Raw genomic sequence first — 22,937 nt, 5'->3', positions numbered from 1 at the left:
ACCATTGCTCAATCCGGGTGAGGTGTGTTTGGAGATTGGATGAGGCTGTTACAGGATCGGGATGGGAGGATAGGATAGCTGTATCATCAGCAAATGTAACTCTATGATACTGAAGTCCAATTTTTATTATCTGTAATATAATTACAGATTAATACTATTAATTCTAACTTATTCAAGAATAATATTATTAACAACAATGCCTCCTAATTTATTTCACAGTTAGTAAGAATGCCTATTATCTCTATGGTTTATTTTTTTCTAATTACATTTATACAATAGTAATTACCAATTGGGCTAAATGGCTGAAACATTTTCGATTTACAACAGTATCCTTCCTATAATAAACGTTTTAATCCAAGTCCTTCACTGTAAAACAATACTATGACATTAATATTTTTATTATATTAACTCAAGGAATAGCAAGTAAATGTTTTGTACATCAATTAAAATTTGCAGATAGACGAATAGATGATTTTATTTAGAAATGTAACTTGTAAAAAGATATTAAACATTAATTGCTCTTCCTTGTTCATTATCAAAAGTTCATTTTTATTCTTTTTCACATTATTTTATTAGAAATTAGTTACCTAATGATCCATGATATGTTAGATAATTTTATTTTATATGTTTCCTTTTATTTAATTATTTTTTACATTTATCACAACACATCATGGTATGCCGATAGTAATAATTTAAACGTTGTTATATAAAAATTATATTTATTGTTAATTATTATTGACTCATTTATCCAATTTATTTTTATAACAGATATTTTATGATGTTTAATTATTTATTTTTTTTTTTTTTTCAATTTCTGTAATTTACTCGAAGACTGTAAACCCATTTTCAATGCCTGTTATATTATTCTTTAATCATTTTTTTTCTTACCCTCTGTTTATTTTCATAACCAAATACAATAAATACATTTGCCATAACAACATATGTATACGATACTACCGAGATCAATTTATTTCCTTAAGGATATTCAAAAGGAAATTGTTACAAAATAAATAAAGAATATTAATATTATTATATGATGGTGTGGAAAATTTTTCATAAACAAGTGTTCGAAAATAACAAGAAAATTAAATCAACATCAAGCATTGATATAATCTTAGTAATCATTTAAGCGGAATGCGGGACCTGGTCAAAATATTCTTGGTTAAGGTAATGTATATGTAATGTATGTAGGTAACCTATTTAAAGGCTAGAGGTTATGGTAGAAGAGGGTAGCATTTCCTGGCCTTGCGTTGCATAATGACACATTGCATTCCATATTGAGCTATTATATGGCGCTGGCTGCCGGGAGCAGTGTCTTCGTTCCGAAAGTAAAAGTCTTAGTCGAAGGGGCCCCTGCCATCAACCAGGACGAAAACAAGCAATAAAACTTAGGGCCGAGTATAATTAAGATTAATCTGCGTAGGATGTTGTTAGGAAATCAGCTGTGAGTCTTATCTGGGAGGCACTGGTCGCTGAGTCAGCGCTGGTGAAAGGAGGTTAGAGAGGACCAGGTTAGGCGGAAGTCCTTAACAAGGCCGCTCGGGTCGTTTCCCGCCCCCTCTACTCTTGTCCTGTATTTTGTTTGTCTGTCTGTCTATGTGCATCTTTCGTTGTATTTATATTTAAATACAAATGTACAAGTAGTATCCTTTAATATTTGTCACGGATAATGAATTCCTGACAGAGGAAAGTTCCCACTGCAAGACCGAAGTAATGGGTGACAATATGTGTTATATATATTGAAAAATGTATTGCCTATGATGCTCAATATAAAGGTTAGTGACCATCCAATCCGATATGTATGCTTGACTGAATAAACGGTGGAAGTGAGTTAAACTAGACATAGCAACTTTGTTTTGCATCAGTCCATTCTCAAACTTTCAATTGTGTTAGAATTAACATTCGTGAGACTTATAGGAAAGTTCTTTTTAAATGTCTTTCACTTTTTTTTAAACGCTTTAAGTATTTAAGTATAATTTGCAAGCCTGTAGTAAAAACAAAACAAAAATAATTTTCAACTATTAATTAATGGAGTACGTTTCGACACGCAATGCAAGTCTTCTTTAGAGCTATCGTAGTGAATGGAGGTGTACATACATACAAATTAAATTTATTAGTGTTCGAATTCCATAGACCGTACTAATAATTGATCATAGCCCTGATTATCTTATTATCACATCATATAAAATATTTATTTTTTATATTTTATTGTTATTTTATTCCAAAATGGCTGAAAGTTTGACATTAATCTGACGACAGTAATGCGAGAGGAATACGCTGGTCAGTATGAAAACACCTCAATGTAGTAGAAGAGCCTTAATTTTGTTGCAACATCATTGAACCTCCCACTATATAGCTCAGTAGCGATCCCTTCAAATATGTTGAGATTCAACTTAGTGCAGGTGGGAAAAAAACTAAATCAAGGAACTTAATTTCAATGACTATCTAAGGTAATCTACCAATCATAATGATTTAATTATTTTAAAAAAAGTTACAATAAATACATAAATAAAAACAATTTAAAAATCGTAATCAATGTTAAAAAAAAGAACGATTCGTATAACTGATAAAGTAAGACAGTTCAGCATTAGGAAGAATACTTATGGCAGTTATAGTGACTATTATTAACGCAAAAATAGATAGTCCGATAATACTGATAAGAAAGTGAATAGTAACTGTCGTACAGTTCACACTATGGTAGGAACTGCCACGATAACAATTCTTTAGTTCACAAAAAATTAATAATACTTGGCGCATTTAATTATAATTTATAACAATAGGCGCACTGTAACCTTCCGACATCTCATCTCAACTTCAACAACCTAAATTGGCCATTCCCACGATTTAATGAAAGCTTTGTTACTCTGACTTAACCCCGACAATCTGGCGTGGGTGTCAGGTGACACAACTGCTTCTTCTGTTTATAAACATTAAAATGTTTAGTTAAGTGAGCTTAACCGCTTCAATTGGGGTCCGCGCACCAACACTAATTTTCTTTGTTCGAGCAAGTAAATGAAGAGAAAGTAAAATAATAAATTGAGATGAGAATTGTGAATGACAACAGGTCGAGAGAGGGAAGTGACCCATTAGAACGACGTTGACTCACCGGCTCTGATATAACTTTAAATAATTTGGTCCGTAGATTCAGTAATAAATTTTATCCATTGACCGTCTTTTCTCTTATTTTAAGGTATAAAATATATAGAGTGGTATCACAGAACAAAAAATATATATACACATGAAAAATCCATGGAAAGAAAAATTTTAGTCCAAAAAATTCATATCATTTTTAATTACACAATAAAGTTTTATAATTTGATGGCTATGAAAACTTTCTTTTAAACTTTTAGATTGCATACAGACTTGTGGAAAAAATTGTTTTCTCTGAATTTTTATGTAATCAAAAAGTGTGAGAATCATACTTCCTGTGGGCTCGTTGTACATAATTTAATAATTTTAGAAAAAATCAATATATTTAGAAAAAAGTCTCAGAAGTATATACTCAAAAAAAGCTTCCTCACTGTCTACATATTTCTTTGACCCTAATTTTCTGTTTTGAAAATTTCTTTTTATGGAAATTTGTTTTTTTTTTTTGGAATATTTCTATTGTGTACGCCATTACCTATCAAGGTAAATTATTTATGAATATATAAATTAATTATCAAGGTAAATAATTTTCTGTTTCAGAATAAATTCTATATAAAGAGCTTTTGTTAAAACACAGTTATACCCAGGAAATTAGTTTTTCACATGGGCAAGGAAAAGAAATAGATTTCACAAAGTTTATCAAAGTTATAGACCATGTCCGCACTAATCTTCAGCTTTTCTCTAACTTTGAGCTAAAGCTGACAAGCAGTTCTCGAAACGTAGACGTGTCGAAGAAAATACCTTCACGCATGCTTCAGCTAATGTAGGTAATAAAATTTACAAAGGATCAACTAGGTACTGACCAGCTTAGATTAAAATAAGATCTACGGTTCGAATATACCCGAACACAAACGATCGTTTCACGATCTTAAACGAAAAATGCTAGTAAAAATTTTCAATTATAAGGATTTTTTTTTTAATTTTTGCATGAATATAAATTCTTGAAAAATCCGATTTCATAATTTGGGCATTCATTGGAAAAAAAATATTAAAAGTTACGTATTGCTGCTATGTTTCAATAGTGGCCACATCTGACAATTTTTTATTTTTATTTTTTGTTAGAGGTATTTCATAAATTTCACTGTAGACTGAAACCTTAATAGTTTAAAAAAATCTGTAGCATGACATCAGAAATGAGAGTAAATATTTTTTGAATACGTACAATTCTAAATAAAACGGAAAACTTTATTTTGTCAGATATGCCACTTATCCAAGGAAGACAACGTTATTGTGATAGTATTTTAGTTTTCCCTGTAATAAACAAACATTCGATATCATAATCTATAAAATGATTAAAAAATGAAATACGATAGAAATCCCATTGTTTAATCTTGCGGTAATTAATTGTGATTCTAACACAGAAATCACTATCGTTTTTTGAAACAGAATGATATAATATCGTTATCATTGAAAGTTTAACTTAAGATTACATTCATATAATGTTTTTTTAATAGTTGAATATCCTTTTCTATTAACTGAAAATGCGTTTCAAGTTTAAATAAATACAAATATGAATTATATATTTTTTATCATAAGAGAGAAATGAAACAGAAAGTATTTTTAAATTTTTTTTTTCTTAGAATATTTAAGTTAGCTCTCTGTCAACGACACCCTTCTAAGGTTTTCGTATAACTTGGTAAAAAAAATAAAATAAAATAAATTATCTTGATGTGAACTAGTATTTCTAAATGGCCAAATTTCTTTTCCAAAAATGGAAATAGAATTCCAGATGATGAAAGTAGAGGCTTGGTAATATGTCTGCCAGGCATACCTTCTTGTGTGAGTGCGGTTCCCCGCAAATTTTCTACCAGCTAATGTCCTAAATGCGAAATTCCTTTCAGTCTATAAACTCTTTTTTTTTTTTTTATAAAGTATCTCTAAGAAGATAAATTTGATATTTCCTAATCTAGAAATAAGACCGTATAAAAAATTAATGTGGCTGAACACTCTTAGCAACGCTAATTAATGAGACAAATACTATAAAAAACAAAAAAAAAAAAAAGGTAAAAAACTACTAGAGTATTATAGAGAGATTTCAACACAAGCATTAAAGTCAAATAGCATTAAGTAATTTATCAACCAAGATTTCAAAATTAACTACCATGACTGAAACCAAAACGTAGCACCTAAGTCTGAAACCCTTATTAATTGTTTAAATAAACTTCATAAAAGTTACAGCATAATTTTTATTTTTTAAATTAATGGGCAGCTGTAATGAAAGAAATATTATTATTAAAATTAAGAGATAACCAATAGAGAATAATTTTAAACCGTTATCAATTTTTTAACTAAATTTCACAAAAGTTACAAAATAATTTTTATTTTTTAAATTAATAGGTAGCTCTAATGAAAGTAGTATTATTTAAAAAGATTATTCCATAAAAATCATTGAATAGCTGTTAAATAAAAATTGCTCTTCGAATAAATTTCAGTTTCATAAATATAATTTTGAAACAAATAAAAAAAAATTTAGAGGTACAATTGTGTAATGAACTATCATGGTGTAAACTGTCAATACGTACTAGGCATAGGGTGATAGCTGACAGGACAAGTTGTGGCCAGGAAGCTATTAAAGCCCGTTTTCACGGTGAAACTACAGCCACACCTGCAACTGCCATGTGTAAACTATATGACAGTTGACGACTTGATAGCATCTACTATCATAGTTTACTATATAATAGTGACTATAAGACCTGGCCCTATAGTTCTCGATATCTTACGGTACTGTGAAACTACTGTCTTTAGGTCCGTTTATTTCATCGAAATTTTAATATTGATTTTTTTTTATCTTAATTTAATCTTCAGCACATCTCACACCTACAGTCTAATAAATACTGACTGCACCCAAACACCACCTCATAATATATTTAATTGATTTGGACTGATTTGCTTTTTCTTTTGTAGATTGTTGATGTGATTGGTGACATACATCCGGAGTCCAAAAATTACCTATTGTTGAAAGTAATAGCTAAAGTTGACATAGATATGACCCTTATTCGTGAATAAAACATTGATAAATACATATCGTATCCCTAGCAATTTTAGCTATTAATTTCAACTATTGCTAATTTTTGCCCATCTCTGCATACAAACAACTATGACATACATTACTCACATCGTGTATTTTTTCATTCTCGATTTCTAACTTAGAGAAACGTTGATTAATTAGTTATTAAGTACTATTGTGGTACTCGAGGCTTTTATGTTTTTTCCCCCTCAATGCTTATTGTTTTCTCTCAATCTATCTAATTCGAACTAAACCCAAGGTGTTATATACGAAGCGACTACTAATCTAAACTCATAAAATCATTATGAAAGGCTAAAAAGGAACCTTTGGCATGTTCGGAAGAATATTTATTCAAAGTCTTTTGAAGAAGGAAGACAATTTGGCTAAGGAGTTGCAGAAAGGAGAAGACCCAGTTGGCATGGAGATCCACAAGGTTCCTAACATGGTAGCAGTTCTACTTGAATATTTATAGTAGGCTCTTCTGACTCAGCGCCATCTTCAGTCAACCGAATTAGCTCGTACAAGCTCCTACTATCCATCCCTTTATTTAATTAATAAAGATGGTACACTTGGCAAGCTTCCTATGCATCATCTCTCAGAAATAACATGTTGATGTTTACAAATGTCAATACTGTTTGCTTACCCAAGTCGAAAGACAGGAATTAGCTTTTAAATTCATGAAAGAAATTTACTACCGGCGATGAATCATACTTCAAAGTCCTGAGGTAGGAAAAAAAAACAGGATGTAGAAGTCGCACCACAGGACCAGAACATTTATAAGATCTGGCAGTTAAATAAAACATCTCACTTCCAATGAGATACGGACATTAATGGACCGTAAAACTAGCGTAAAATTCTTACTAATTTAATTTAAAAAGTACAGAGCCAACAGATCTGACGTGAAGACCTAGATAAATGTTAAGCAAAATGTAATCCGATAAAAATATCGCACTTCTTCCCGCATTAAAATTAGAGCAGAACATAATATTTTAAAGGTCTGACTGAAGGATGATCTAAATCGATGATTTAATTTTTATTAATTAATTGTTAGTTAATTATATATACTTATAAAAAGCTATTTTTTTTTTTACAAATATTTTATTAATTAGGAGCCAGAAAAATATTCAGTTTTTTCAGATTTGTTCCAATAAAATTTAAATGTTATTCTATAGAAAGATAGCTTTCAAATTTCATACTTTACTGCAAAGAAATACTAAAATAAAAACATAAAAATATTTGTCACTTTATAAAAACATGAGTAAAAGCTAAAAAAAAAAGTTTTTTACTCACATTTCCTTTCTGCGGTCTTTCAGTAGGTCTTTCCTTTCTTCGGTAAATGATTCAGTTATAGAAGGAAAAAATAATACTGGCCTGTTATGGCTCGAAAACTGAATATTTTTTAGAGTTACTAACAGCGAATTGACCTTTTCAGATAGAAAAACTAAAACATTGAAAAATGAAATTCAGGAATGCTACTTTCCCCTAATTTGCAAGTTTTCAACAATTTTTGAATTACTTGAATTATCGAAACTTTGAGTAGCTTGTTCTAAAAACTTGCAAGTTTTAACGCATGAAATACTGTAATTTACCTGAATTGCGCGTTTAAAAAAAATTAAAGTATCTAGTTTTTCTCCCTAATGTTATTTGGATTTTTTTTTTTGTTTAAGCCCTTCCTGATTATTTTACTAAAACTTTCTACGAGTGGAGAGAGAGTTATCTTTATTTTTATTATTATTATTTTCTTTTTTTATACCCGTCCTGGCCATTTCTGACAGTCCGATAGATGTAAGCGACAGGTAACCAACCTATTTTAACCATGATGGTAAGATCAAATTTTGATTACGTGGGACAGCCAAACAACAAAAGTTAACCCTGCCCCCACTCCGAATTCGAACCAGCATCACTCCAATACTTTTTTAATAAAGTACGAGAGTCGGGAATCGACTCATAAAAAGTTCAAAATTACTACCTACTTTTCCTCATTATTTATCCAGTTAGATATAAGACACTTGAGTTGACGGTTGCTGAACCTAGTGTTGAACATTTAAAAAAAAATCGTTCGTTTTGTTTACTCTTTTGTTTGTATATTTAAAGAGAGTTTTTTTTTTTTTTTATCCATTTATTTATTTTATTTTATTTTAGTATGTATGAGATCATTCATCACTATTACCTATTGCCCAAAACTGTGTGGCAGATTGCAATATCTATCAATAAATAAAAAGTATTATTTAATATTAAAAAAAAAAAAAACCAACACAAAAAACATCAGGGTTAGAAAACATAATGGATTTCGGGAAACTATTTTTATTTTTTAAAAACAAATTTCACTGATTAATATTTTATTATAGGGTCTTAAATTCAAATAAAAATAGATTAGTATTAATCAAGAAGGTTTCATAAAGCAATTCTAGATTCATTTTATCTTACACAGTTTAATGACATAACTTTGTAAGATAAAATTAATTGAGAATTGCTTGATATAATTTTGTCGAAGAAAAGTACTTGAATTTATATACGTAAAATACATTAGACAAATTCTAGGAACAAAATTGAAATAAAAAAAAAAAGTTAACAAATGCTATTCCAACTATTATAAATTCTTACAGGTTAATTATATAACTGAATAAGATAAAATTAATACAGAATTGCTTGATAAAATCATGTCGAGGAAAAGTACTTGAATTTGTATACGTTAAATACATTAGACAAATTTCTAGGAATAAAATTTCAATGTTATTTTGACAGTTGTAAATTCTTAGGAAGAAAAAATTAATTATTGATAAATCTTAATATATTCTTCACATTCAGTTTTGCGCATTTGATAGCAACCACGTATTCAAGAATAAATATTAAATACCCATATTTCGTTATTACAAATGATTTGAAAACAGGAAAAGAATTTAGGTATTATAATATTTAAAAAATTCAGTATTTTAGACAAATTAATAATTTTTACCCCCATTACTTAGCATACTATGGTGTGATTTTTAGGTTAGAGCGCGTTTCAAAGCTCATACTGGGTCTAGACTTAATTTTGGTCTCCTTAATTTTAACAAATATATTTCTTCCTATAGATTTGTCATTGGCCCACTGTGAGATGTATTGTATGCGAAATATAAAAAATAATTGTAAACTGTAATACACCGAATTTTTGCAAGTTGTGATCCTATTCTGATCAATTTATTATTATTATTTTATTTATTATTTTTTTTGTAAAATTATTGTTCATTAAAACGAGAGTGTATTTCGAATAACAGACAAATGTAATAATCATGGAATTTTCAAAAGCCAAAAAAGCTTCACATTCTCTAAAAATCGCTCGATTTACCTTCAATATAATATAATGCAAAATCTGGTGAAAGTTGTTTCGAGGCATTTATTTTATAAGTCAAAGTAAATTTTTAGTACTTAAGATGTTTGAAATAGAGGTTAAACATTAAGTAAGCTTCTATTTTGTAATCATTAATAAGGTAGCTGTTAATAATAATAGTTTTTATTATTATTTGAGACATTGTATTTTTTTCACTAAAATAATTTTTAATTATCGTTAGTAATCTTTTAAAAAAATCCTCGGTTCGACATTGCTTCCAGGGACAAGGCCCCGGATTAATGGTCCTATATGATAACTCACAACCTATGCAACCTGACCGCAAATATATAACTCGAAAATGTGTTAATAATACAACAAACATATTGAGTTAATTTATAACTATTTTGGCTGAAAACTGTGACCTACAGAAAAAAATATCTAATGAGATCCGCCACCGGTCTTCACTACCAAGCAGGTAATAGCTCTCATGGATGTAGTGTAAACACACATTGTTTGATATTTTTCTAAATAAAGTATCTAATACCGTGACAGTTATAGAAGACATCTACTTATATGGATATGGATTAAAAGCTAAATTGGCCAAGATACAGTTTGAATCAGCCAGGCCGGATGTTTCAAAAGACGATTTAGGAGTACTATTACAAGACCGGCCTTGCTCGTAACCGTTGCTTAGGTAATATAGGTTCACCAGCCCAAATGACAACACTTGATTATGACATAGCAAATCCTAAATATGTGGAATATTTACTTAAATAAATTAATGAGATAATAATATTTAATCTAAAAGGTCACTGTTAATGAGTCTTAAAACAAATATACTTTCAAATATGATATAATACAAAAGTTCAAACTTTTTTTTTTGGTCAAAGTGCCTTAATCATGATTGGGAATATTATTTTAGAATATAATGTTATAATTATACAATAATGTTTATATAAATATATAATGAGATCTTTTTAAGAAACTGACAACTTGATAATGGGAAAATTGCACTAAAATGTATTCGAGTATAATCATTGAAAAAAAAATATATAGCCTTAAACGAGTTTATATATATATATATATATATATATATATATAAATTTCGAAGCAGATACAAGGAATTTGAACCAACACTATGCATATTAAATCAAATTAACTTATGACAAATATAGCATAAATTAAATGTAGATAATTATAATTAGCCTTGATGGGAATTTCACTAATGAAATAAAGAGGAAAATTGACAAAAATATTGTTATAATAAATAATTTTAATGCTTGAACTGAGTGGAGGAAGGTTACAAGCATTGTTGTGATAAAGTTTTAACAAATAGTGACTGTGATAAATGAATTTTAATTTTGTTTTTAATGTGAAAATTGATTAATTAGGTAATTAGACATAATATATGATATACTTATTAACAAAAATATATGTTTACCTAAATTTTTAATATTTCATAGAAATTGTTGTTTCGACCTGGGCAGAATAGCCTGAAGGTGAGTTTTTAAATCATTTAGTTCCAAAATTGTATTAAGGTAAGATAAATTATAAATAATATTCTTAAGTATTTTGAATTTTTGAGAATCATACATGTAATAAAAGCTGTTTTGCGGTGGATTGTCTCTGAGGATGGCCGGATTGGCCGAACATGTTGAGGCTAAAATGGATAAAAATTAAATTATTTACTTAAACAACATGAACCAGTCTCAAGAAAGTGTTTAAGATTATAAACTTAATATTTATATTTATACCATAAAAAGGCAAAATTACATACTTTTCACTTTGAAAAATAAATTCTAGGCCCCAAACGATCTAGATACGTCACTGTACTTTATTTCATTCCTAATAAATCTCGATTGGCTGCCAATTCTTTTACCAAGTAATAACTAATTCAATTCGTTATCTGGGTGGTCAATAAGAAAAATAAATATTAAAACAAATGCTATAAAATATTTTTAGTTAAACTTAATTAATTATTACTCTACCATTCATTGGTACATGACGAATATTGATTTTTCCTTTCAATTTACCACTTCATTAATTATTTAAGATAGTTAGAAGACCATTTAGTTGCAGCACTAACTGACAAGACATGATAGATGAATGAAAAGGGAGTGTGGCTGTAGCGTAGGCGGTCTTACCTCATCTCTAGGTTGGCTATGTTAATGGAAGGCCGACTTGAATAACCAGGCTACATCTCATAAATTGCAAGTGTCTGGCCAAATGATTGCAAGTGTCTGGCCAAACGTTTGCAAGCATGGACCAATATCCCTTAGCCTATTGATATACAACATCAAAACAAAAACAAAATTTAAAAAAGTGTGCGCACAATCGAGGAAGATTGCAAGAAATGTGTCATAATAAAAAAAAATTAAAACTTCCTACCATATGCTACAAGTGTTTACCTTATTCATCGTTTATTTTATTAAACGATAAGTGTTTACAGATACTATAATACATCTTTCACATACATTTCGATAGATTGTTAGGAAAAGTTTGTCGAGCTTTGCGGTCAGTATAGAAAACCAATGTGCGAAATTTATTTCTTTTGGCTACATTTCGATCTACGTTGTAGACCCTCAGGGCTAGTACAAAAAAAGGTAACAATCAATAAAGCATGTGAATAAGAGAGTATGATTGATAATATATAAGTAGATACAGTGGTTAATAAAAAATAAACATGTACGAAAGCATGAACATGGCAATATATTTCTTAATATATTAGTAAATTGTTTATTTAAATAAGATGCGGAAATATATATATTTTTAAGATCGTATTTCATTTTTTATAAGTGTAAAAAGTGCTTTTTTATTTTGTATTTGTTGTACAGACCGAGATCGAATGCAAAAGGAAACTGTAGAAGAAAAAAATTGTTTATTATATCTTATTATTGTATCTTTTTTTTTCTGATTATACCATGTATGTGTAGTTTATATATGTCCTATTACGGATTGATAAGTATGCTGTGTTAGATAGCAACCTGATGTATTTAGGCAGCATAGATAAATAAAGTATTTCTCTCTCCCCCCTCTGTTTGCAAAAACATCAACAAAGGTCTCTCGTTGGATGAGGTCCAATCAGTGCCGGTTGATTTATTAAGTCGAATGTCCTAACATACCTATATTATGCTACCTAGCAGGTCTAAAACCTTTAATTTTTTTTTCTTTAGTTTAAATAGATAATTGGATGAATAATTTCCTTTGCGCCACCATGGACACCCCGCGAGTTGGAGCGTAAAATTAAGGACGTGTCTTAAATCACCCACACCTGACAAATTCTATTGCCTGGCCTGGAGTCAAATTTGCCTTCCAGTTCGTTTAATATGGGACGCCATTAGGCGCCTGTTAAGTACTAAATCATCGAGACCTGCATTTCCACGGGTTTATTTTTGGATTGTGTTGGATGAGATCACCCCAGCTTCGGTTTCTTCAGACATTAAAGAACTAATTATCTGTACTAAGTATGGGATTCCTCAAATATATGTTAAGACTTTTAATCGTTTATTTCATGGATAAAATTTTAAGATTAAAAAATAAAGCCTAAAGTCTCTTAAACAGCAGACAACGTTTCGGCAATCCAGGCAACATTAGGCCAGAAAAAGATAAGATCACAGAAATGTTAATTGGAGACAACATATCCCACATTGACAGTATAAAAAATACCAAAAGAGATAGTTTATTTCAACATACTGGGATACTGTCGAGTTGTGACTGTCACCTTTATACCAGAGGATTGTCCATGATACCAGAGGATTAAGGTGGCTCAGGGTATCCAACCCACCCTCCACATCTGCAAAAACAAATTCACTCACTGAAACTCCCTGAAGATAGGTTATTTTAAATGACTGGCAAAACTTGTCTTGAATTTACATCAGAATCATCTATAATCGATTATAGGACATAAATCAAAGCCTGTTAAAGCAAGCAGTGTTGCTAAAAAACGCAGTCTGTGTTTATGTGATGTTATGTTTTTCCATCCCGATGATAAATTGACGAAATATAGACAGATTAATTAACTACCTGCTGTTTGAAAGGCTTGAGGTTTTGTTTTGGAATGTAATAACTAAATTTTAACAAAAATCATTGTTTTGAGGAGGGGTTGGAGGGCGGGAGGGTATTTTTGCTTCCAAAAATGAATTAATCATTTTTATTAATATTTTTTAATTAAAAAAAAAAATCAAATTACTTTTTTGATCACATATGAATGAAATGGTGTAGGAACGCTGCAATATGAGAAAACTATAATATCAAGGAGAATTAAAGGAAGATTAAACATATTTTAGATATCCATGCCTGAAATAACAGTTCGTTAGGTAATCAAATCTTATCTTAATTAATCCATGATTATTATGTTTATTTTTTGAAATATGATATTATATACTAATATTTGTTAATGTTATCAGGACATAGATCAATACCTCTGTAACTTGTGTCCTCATAGTAGAAGAATTTACTCATACCATTGAAACAATAAAAAATGAATATAGACATGAGTGGGTGAAGGTGTAGTTATAAACGTATGAATATGAAAAAAAAAATAATTTAAAGATGTTTAAAATTTTTTTATTTAAGATAAGAAAACTCAATGCTTAACTAATACAATTTAAGATTTAAAAACGAATAAGTTGCTATATAGATAGGTGTGTTTAAAAGATTATATAAAGAAAAAATCTTTTTATTTACATGGTTTGAATTCTATGAAAAGGTATGTCTTAATAAAAATTATTTAAGGACCTTCTTGTGAAAATAAAATATATTTTTATTGAAAATATTAATTTATAACACCTTTTTGACAAAGACAAATTTAAATTTTGAAATAAATTGAATAAGTTTTTGATGTGGAATTTTAATTTGTGAAAATAAAAATCTATGCTTTTCGGAAGAGGTTGTATTAACGCTTGGTAGAAAACTACTCATATATCATAAAGTTATAAAATACAATTAAACATATATTACATATAATAATAATTTGAAGTTTCCTAAATTAAATAAATTTATTTTTTGTCAATATTCAGTTGCCGCATAATTTATTTTATATGCATCTGATTGTAATTCGTCGTCCTAAATTACTTTTTTGAAATTTTTCAAAACAAATATATTAAAAATGTTCGAAATTTAAGTAGGATTTTTTAAATATTTTAATAAACTGTGTTACAATTGAAGTAAATAGTGAAATAGATAAAGAAAAACGGATTTGAAAAACATTTCAATCTGATGTTGATTGTTTCAATATGGAGTTCTCGATAAAAGTTAAATTAAAATTAATACAAACTCAAAGCAACAATAAAAAAGGAAATCCTTGTGTCATAACAGAAAGAAAAAAAATTCAAAACAATTGCTTAATGGGAGAATGATTCCTTCTACTAATTATAGATTTTTTTTTTTTGTAGCCGCTAGACCAGAGGGACTGGTGCTGCTATCTGTGTATTCGGTGGCGAACCGCTACATTCACGTCCGTAATTAACGAACAACTAATTTTTTTTTTTTTTTTGTAAACCTTTTCTTCATTGTGCTAACCACCATTTTATAAATATATGCTAAATCAGTGTATATGGTAAAACATTTATTACAAAAGAACAAAATTTAAATAAATTAACACTAAGCACTTCTGTATCGTCAGAAAAATGTAATTTTAATAAAAAAATTTAAATATCCAATTTTTATATAATTTTATTCTTATTATATTAAAATTTCTGAAATTTATTCTTCCCTTTATATTCCTTTATTTATTTTTGTACAACCTTTCGGAGTTCCTTTATGCACTAAGCATTTTTTTAAATATAAAAAAACCTGACAGGAAAAAAATTGAAAAGTATTTGTGTGCTTATATGTGTATATAATATAGCATGATATGATATAATTTAACTAAGAATTCTGTATTAGAAATTGTAATTTAACAGCTACTCTTCGGGGTCATTATAACATAACTAAACTCTGTTGTCAGGTCCTTTGAGGATTTAAATTAAGTAAAATTGTTTATGGAAAAGTAAAATTGTAACTTATCAAAATATGAAACTTCCTTTATAAGAATAAAATTGTCAGATCATAGATAACATTTTTTTAAAGAAGTTAATACATAGAGAAATGAAGTACAGTGTGTGCAATAGGGTATGATTGAAATAGCTCTTAAATGTCCTTCCAAGACAAAACAAAAGCCACGTAATACAATCTTGGAATCCTACCAATCCTTGATTTACAAGCTTCAACTTTTCTCCATTTTATAGCCAATCTTAAATTAGATGCTTGCTCAGACACAGGCTAAAGGCGTAGATATGTCTAGCATTTTTATACATCATTACATGAAATCTCCTATGTATAAACAAATTGATGAAAATTAAATTGTGAAGACGCTAATTTTTACTTTCACTTACCTATAAATATCGCGATCGTACAAAATTTCTAATTCAAGTTTTCGACGAAAATGTTTACTTCCCCTAGCCTAAATAACCACCTCTCACAAAATGGACGGTGTTTAAACTAGCCGAGCTCAAAAACGAAAGTATTATGAAACTGAAACCACATACCCAAGCCTGGGGTGTGACAGAAAAATGTTTGTTAAAATCGACCGACCTGAAGAACTATTTTATAAAATCTATTTTCTATATAATTATAACGATTTTGATTAAAATTTGCATGTCAATAAACAATTAAATTATCTTTAATATAAGCTAGGTCTTATCATTATTGAAGTAGTTTTACTAGGCTTAACTAACGAATTTTGAAAAATTCTTCCCCTAAAGTACCTTTAATTTTCTTTATTTGAAAATATAATTACCAGTTTTAACTGTTAGATATAATAAAAAATATTTATGAATAACTGAAGCAGAAAAAAGGAAAAATAGAGACATCCGATTCGAACGGAAAATATGATACCGCGCCCGATCTTTCTCGATTCCATTATCTTTTATTAAAATGCTGTATTCTTGGCAGGAACAAAACTTATATTTGTTATTCGAAAATTCTAAAATATTAACTTTTTAAAGAACGGAAAAAAATATCGTTTATAATTTTCGCTTTTCCTGATCCTTAGATTTTTTTTTTTTTTTCGAAAATTACATAAATAGCTATGATTGAGCAGGAGCCCACCACTTCACAAAATTTGGGCACGTACGTCACACTAGAGTTGTGTGATGCGCGTACCACACCAGAATTAAATTACTCATAATTATTGAAAATAATGCAATCTAAAGCCTACATTTTATCCAAATTCTCCAGTTGAAGTATTTCACCGGACATAAAAAACAAACTTACAAATATCCTCTTAATTAATGTTTAAAAATATCTGTGATCAGCGTGATCTAATTTAACCAGTTCTAAAATTTCAGTTGCTAAACCACTTCCCTTCGAAGTGATGATTGACACAAAGGCTTCAGAAAACAATAGGTTTCGAAACGGAAACTGCTGACAAACCTAAACGATGGAAGAGAAAGTAAGCGAAAATTGTTCCAAACCTGCCTTGCAATAATATTCAGCAGATCAGTACACTGCTGGAAAGTACTCCTGTTAAGTATTATTTACAACAGTTACTGCTTGGAACAAATAAAATAAAATCTATAGGCATTATTATTATTATTATTATAATTTTTACACCGCCATACTGATTATTAAGATATTGCTTCTGTAAGTTGTGTACACTAGTCGATAGTTCATTTATTCATAATAGTCGATTTATAGCTGTTCATAACAGAGATTATATAACTCTAAGGCAAAATTAGAACAGTTTACTCAGTAATCTTAAATACAGAGATAACATTTAACAATAATTAAATATAAAATTTTAAAATCATCTACGCATTTGTAAGTCCATTTGGCTATTTGTTATTTTTTTTTAAAGAGTGCTGCACAAAATATTAATTACTACCTTTTTCTTATTTTATACCAGATAGGGCTTACATGGTTGATATAACCGTTATTTTTTTTTTTTAACAGTTGATTCTGGGGGGATATAGTCTCGTACAAAAGACTATATACAATGTTCTTATTAAAAGAAAAAAAATAATAAAATAAATAGATAAGAATAATGCTTCTTAATAAAAGAGGAAAGTAAAATTAATAACAACAAATAATGATATTGTTACACTTAAATAAAACAAACAATTGCCCTCTAATAATTACTACCTTAATTGTCAAATATAGAATAGCACTCGGTCAAAAAATGTTATATTAATTTTAACAAATGAATTTACAGTTTTAAAATTAATAATACTGTTGTCAACCACAAAAAAAAATAAATAAAAAAATATATAACAGGGTACTTTCAAACTTCTGATGATACCATCCCTATAATTGATTTTGATTCACCAAATGACCACATCTGCCAATAATTGTTTCTTTACATAATTAATTTTTTATATTACAATTTGTGTTAGCAATGTATGTGTGTGCTTAGTAATAGATATTATTGGATCCTTAATTTTACAATATTCTGCATTATCTTGTTTTATTCTCAATATTATATTAATTCACTAATTGTAAATTTGCAGCTTTATTATTCACTTCAAAATCCGTTCAGTTATTTTTATTATTTTTTTATTTATTATTTTTATTTTCTACTTTATTTTCATTTTAGTAGTTGTTAATTAAAATATTAATTGTATCACTTTAGATCAATTTATATTGCACTTATCAACCTTAAAAATTGTATAGCCTCCACAACACCCTAATAGTCTAAATTGTAATATTTACATTTCACTTCTGTCTATCATTTTTATATATTAATGATAGATGTCATCTGGTCGGACCATATTGGATGTAAGTTTTTAAATAAATAAAATAAAAATAAAATCACCACTTGTTCCTAATGTCCTCTGAAAACAAAGATCAGCGGGTTTTTTGAATAAATTTAAGGTATTTATTACAGTTAGTCTGTTTGTCTAATACATTATGTATTTTGTTATTTATGAATCATATAGCACTGTATGAGGCAATTGGTTTCTAATCCCCGTAAAATAAATTTAATAATTTTAGAAGGTACCGAAAACAGAGGGATGTACCCTGTTCACCGCAGTAACTCCACGATTTTGAATTAATTTTTATAATGGATTGAGAGAGACTTTCAGTCAAAGCAGTTCAGCTAGAAATGAGAATTTGATATAAAATATATATACTTTGACAAATTAAAGTTCCATACCATAAACCCATGTTTATAATCATAAAAAAAAATATAATGAATATTACTCATTATAAAATATTTTACAATTCGAGAATCCATAAGGAAATGGTTCAAAATAAAGTAAAAGAAATCAGGCTGCAACCTATCGATGCCAAGTATGTGAAGTTATGCTATCGCTAGTACGAGTAACTTTCTCTGATAAAACAGAAACGGTTTCATAAGATCTTTTAAAAGGAAAGTGTTCTGTGCTGCCGTGGAACACGGTAAACAGTCATTTCCTCCCTTCTAATTGAACGAGTCGTAAGACTAAATCCAGCAATAACCACGATATCCAAAATCATAAAAAAAAAATATTGGGTAAAGCTATTATTGAATATCATAAATGGTTCTACCTAACCAAATAACTTGTTTCATCAGCTATAATTTTCGAGAGGAAATTCTTTCAGTTATCTCTTAAATGTTTCCTGATACAACTGTGTTTACCAAGAAGAACAGATAATTCAAACCGTGATTAAAGGACATTTACTTTATTTTTTAATAATTAATTTAATTTAACAATTATTTAAAATATTTTTAAACTATCAGGCTTTGCTAATAATAATATCACTGAAGAGGTACATATAATTTCTCGATTAATATTTAATACACCAATAACAGACAAGGACTCAATCGATGAATGTCTCAATGGAGAACGGAAACCAATTAATTATAAGAATAAAATAATATATTTTTAGCAATAATTTACAAAACACTATAAACTTATGAAAAAATGCATTTGATTATTGAATCTAACTTTTTGTAATAATTTTTACCCTTATTCTATTATTTAACTCCCCCCCCACATAAAAAAAAAAATAATAATAAAAACTGAAAAGAAACCTGATGGCTGAAAATTTCACCGTAACTTTAAAATAAATAATTAAAATATACGAAATAATTAATATTACATAAGTATTTATCTTATAACTAATAACAGACTGATTAGTATGTTGTGTCTTGTAGCAATCCAATATATTTCAGCAGTATTACTTGTAAAATAGAGCATTCCACTAATAAAAACATAAGATTTTTAGGGCCTCAAAAAAGTTAGTCGTAAAAGAATCATGTTAAATATATGAGCATTTACAAATTGGAAACGTGCCTAGAAAACCATTGCATAATAACTGATTTTAAGAGCTAATAAATGCACAAACTGAAAAGTATAACGTTTCCTAGCCATAAAACATGAGCCTGAATTTTAAGCAGGCTCGCCTTTATAAATATTTATTTAAAAGGACAAATTTAATTAACATAACATTTCGCTATGAAAATTTTGGCTGTAATATAGATCCGGTCTATTGAGTAACTGCTTATAACTCATTCTGATAACATTTAATAAATTAAATCAATAATAAATTAACAAATTAAAATTCTACGCCCAAAATGTTCTCTAATTATTTCCAAATTTAAATTTCCTCCTATCAAATAGATGAAAAAAGTCAATGTTTTTAATAAAAATTTAAATTGTTTAAATGAGAAGTTCTCACAATAATTTTTCAATTATAACTTTCCTAAAGAGAATATAATGATTCCTCAATGTAATTATAAATTTTATGTTTTCATCTAACACAGTTTAAAAAGGGTTATATATAGTACTATTATTTTCTTCTGGAAGGAAATTAACATTTAACTTATGAACATAGTGGAAAGGAAGACATACCATATGATTTAATATAGAGAAAAATTGCAACTCTTTCCAAGCATGATAGACAGCTGTAAAAGAAATGAATTTGATAATGAGCAAACTTTTCGAAATATTAAGAAGTTGAAATATCGCAAAGAAGTCATAATGGGGTCATTCTTTCCCGTAGAAAATGATAATACAAGAAAATGTTTTATTACTTTCTGGGCAAAAAAGTGACCATCCTCCCTGGTAGTTGGAATACGCGTCCTGGAGGATGAAATTGATCCCATGACTATACCGAATTGGACGTCAAGGGAATAAGGGCGAATAAATGATTACGAATAAGGGAGCATCCAAATTAATCATAATAACTTCTAGAACTGATAAAACAAACTCCTCATAAGTCTATAAATTATTTATTTTTTTTTTTTTAATAATTTATTAATTGTTATATACAACTGTAAACACATATATACAACAAGTAAATTTGCTGTAGGTGACATAGTGACATGATACAAACATGTGGAGAATATACCCACTGATAGAACTCCAAAGTCTGTAAATTAAAAAAAAAATATATATATATATACCACCGTACGTGTTAGAGCAGCGCATTAACATTTTGTAGACAACATTAGTGCGATTTAAAAGTGACTTATCTGAAATTTTATTGGCGCATTATGAAGAGAAAATTATGTTGAAAAGCAACAAAATTTGTAGATGTGCCATTATGGTTTATGGTGTTTAAATGATGATTGGCTAAATATTAAGAATAAAGAAACAAACATCTCGACTGATTGAAATCGACACACTCATCAGTCATGTTTCTCGAAACTATAATTAACAAACCTCAATCACTAACGCTATAAAGGAACCCTTAATTTTACACTAAATTAGAGTTATTTGTATAATTAGAGAACTGCATTCATAAGAAAGTCGTCATTTTATTTCACTGTAAAATGTTTAAACATCATACACTGCGGGAAAAAAACTATAAAAAATATGAAACAATACAGTTTTAGTAATAAAGCCCTAGTCCCAGGAATGATGTATTTAATAATAAAAAACTATTAATAGAGAATAATAAGAGATTAATAGAGAACTGCAATCATCACAAATTATTCAACAGTAACATGTTTAAACATCACAAACTTAAAACAAAATAAAATGAAATAATAAGAGTTTTAGTGATAATAGTTTTTGTATCAGTAATAAAGTTTTTTAAAATTATTTTTTATCCTTTGATTCTGCCTTCAAGTAAAAAAATAAAACTCAAAAGTGCTTAATTTATTTATTTTAATCTAATTGTTACATGTTTCGGCATCAACAATTTTACAATATTTCTTAAAATAAGCTTTTCTACAATCGTATATAATCTGTCAATCGCATTTATATTTGTTTAATAGAAACAAGTTAAACATATAAATGATTTTTTTAACATAATATTTTTGCGAACGGGTAAGTCAAAAACTTTAAATACATAACAAACCTTAAACATGCATAGCTACTTCGATGGCTAGACCTAAAAATGATCAAAAGTCAAAGGTTTATGAAGAACTTTGGGGAGTGGGAAATTTTAGTTCAATTACTATGAAATTTAAATGTTTAACTTGAAGGTATGATAAGATAATACAAAAAATTGTAAAATATTCCAGATCATAAGGTGAAATAAATTGATAAAAATGATATTTCAGGAAAAAATATTCAAGACAAAAAAGTACAACTAATGTATTCACCAGGGATATTCATAATAATAACCCCTCTTATGTTTGAATGAATTTAATACGTAAAAAAAAACAAAGGTCACTATTAACAAGACTGACTCATCATGGGAAGAAATTCCTAAATCAACCATTGTCACGTGAAGACTGGCTCTTCCCCTTCGGAGTAACCTTGGCTTGTAGCTCTCGTAGCCTGAGTAATGACAATTTGGTCATAAGTTTCCTTTTCTTAAAAGGGGTGTGTGTATTTATATAAACCGAAAATTGTTTAATGATTTTGATAGAGATTATTATCATTTAAAATAACAAGATTAAAATGTTTATAGCAATGAATTTAAAATGATAAAGCATTTATTTCTCCAGTTTTATTGTTTCATGACAATCATATTTTCCACATCCAGCAAACCACTCACAGATATTAGTCATAAATTCATCAGAAATTAGATTAAAAGTAAGGAGACATCAGGGATATTTAACAGAAACAGGTTCCGAGAGAGATACGACCCCGCAGGCTATAACTAATCCAGTGTGAAATATTAAATAAATTGATTACATACTTTTTAAAATTTTATCCAAAAGATTATTTAACTGTAAAAATATCATTTCTTATAAAGTTTAAATGTTTATTATAAATATAAACTAAAGTTTAATCTTAATTATCGTGACACTAATAAAGGAAACATTGTACAAAAAAGAAATTGAAACTTTGCATGTTTCAATATAATTAAATTATACATTTTATGCATTAGTTTTCTTAATCATGTTTAAAAGTAAACGTGCTCAAAAATAGATTTAAAACTGTTGGTAAAAGCCTATTGTTCTCCTAAGATTTGTTTTACATCGGCTTCATCATTATTCAAGGAATACAATGTTGAACATTTATTTCGCATGATGGCAATTGAAACCAATATTATACCACATTCCATTTTAAAAGTTTTCAAAATTGATTATTGATATTTAAAACTGCATTATAT

General features: G+C 28.4%; 1 protein-coding gene across 4 annotated transcripts in view; it reads right to left on the bottom strand.

The window, feature by feature from the left end:
- puc (puckered) overlaps positions 1–22,937 on the bottom strand; it is a 276,245-nt gene that overhangs the window by 127,536 nt on the left and 125,772 nt on the right. The gene's annotated exons all lie outside the window — the stretch shown is intronic.

The sequence above is a fragment of the Halyomorpha halys genome, unplaced genomic scaffold (assembly GCF_000696795.3).
Source record: "Halyomorpha halys isolate HHAL.00 unplaced genomic scaffold, Hhal_1.1 Scaffold51.1, whole genome shotgun sequence".
NCBI lineage: Eukaryota > Metazoa > Arthropoda > Insecta > Hemiptera > Pentatomidae > Halyomorpha > Halyomorpha halys.
This window is presented reverse-complemented; position numbering and strand designations above follow the sequence as displayed.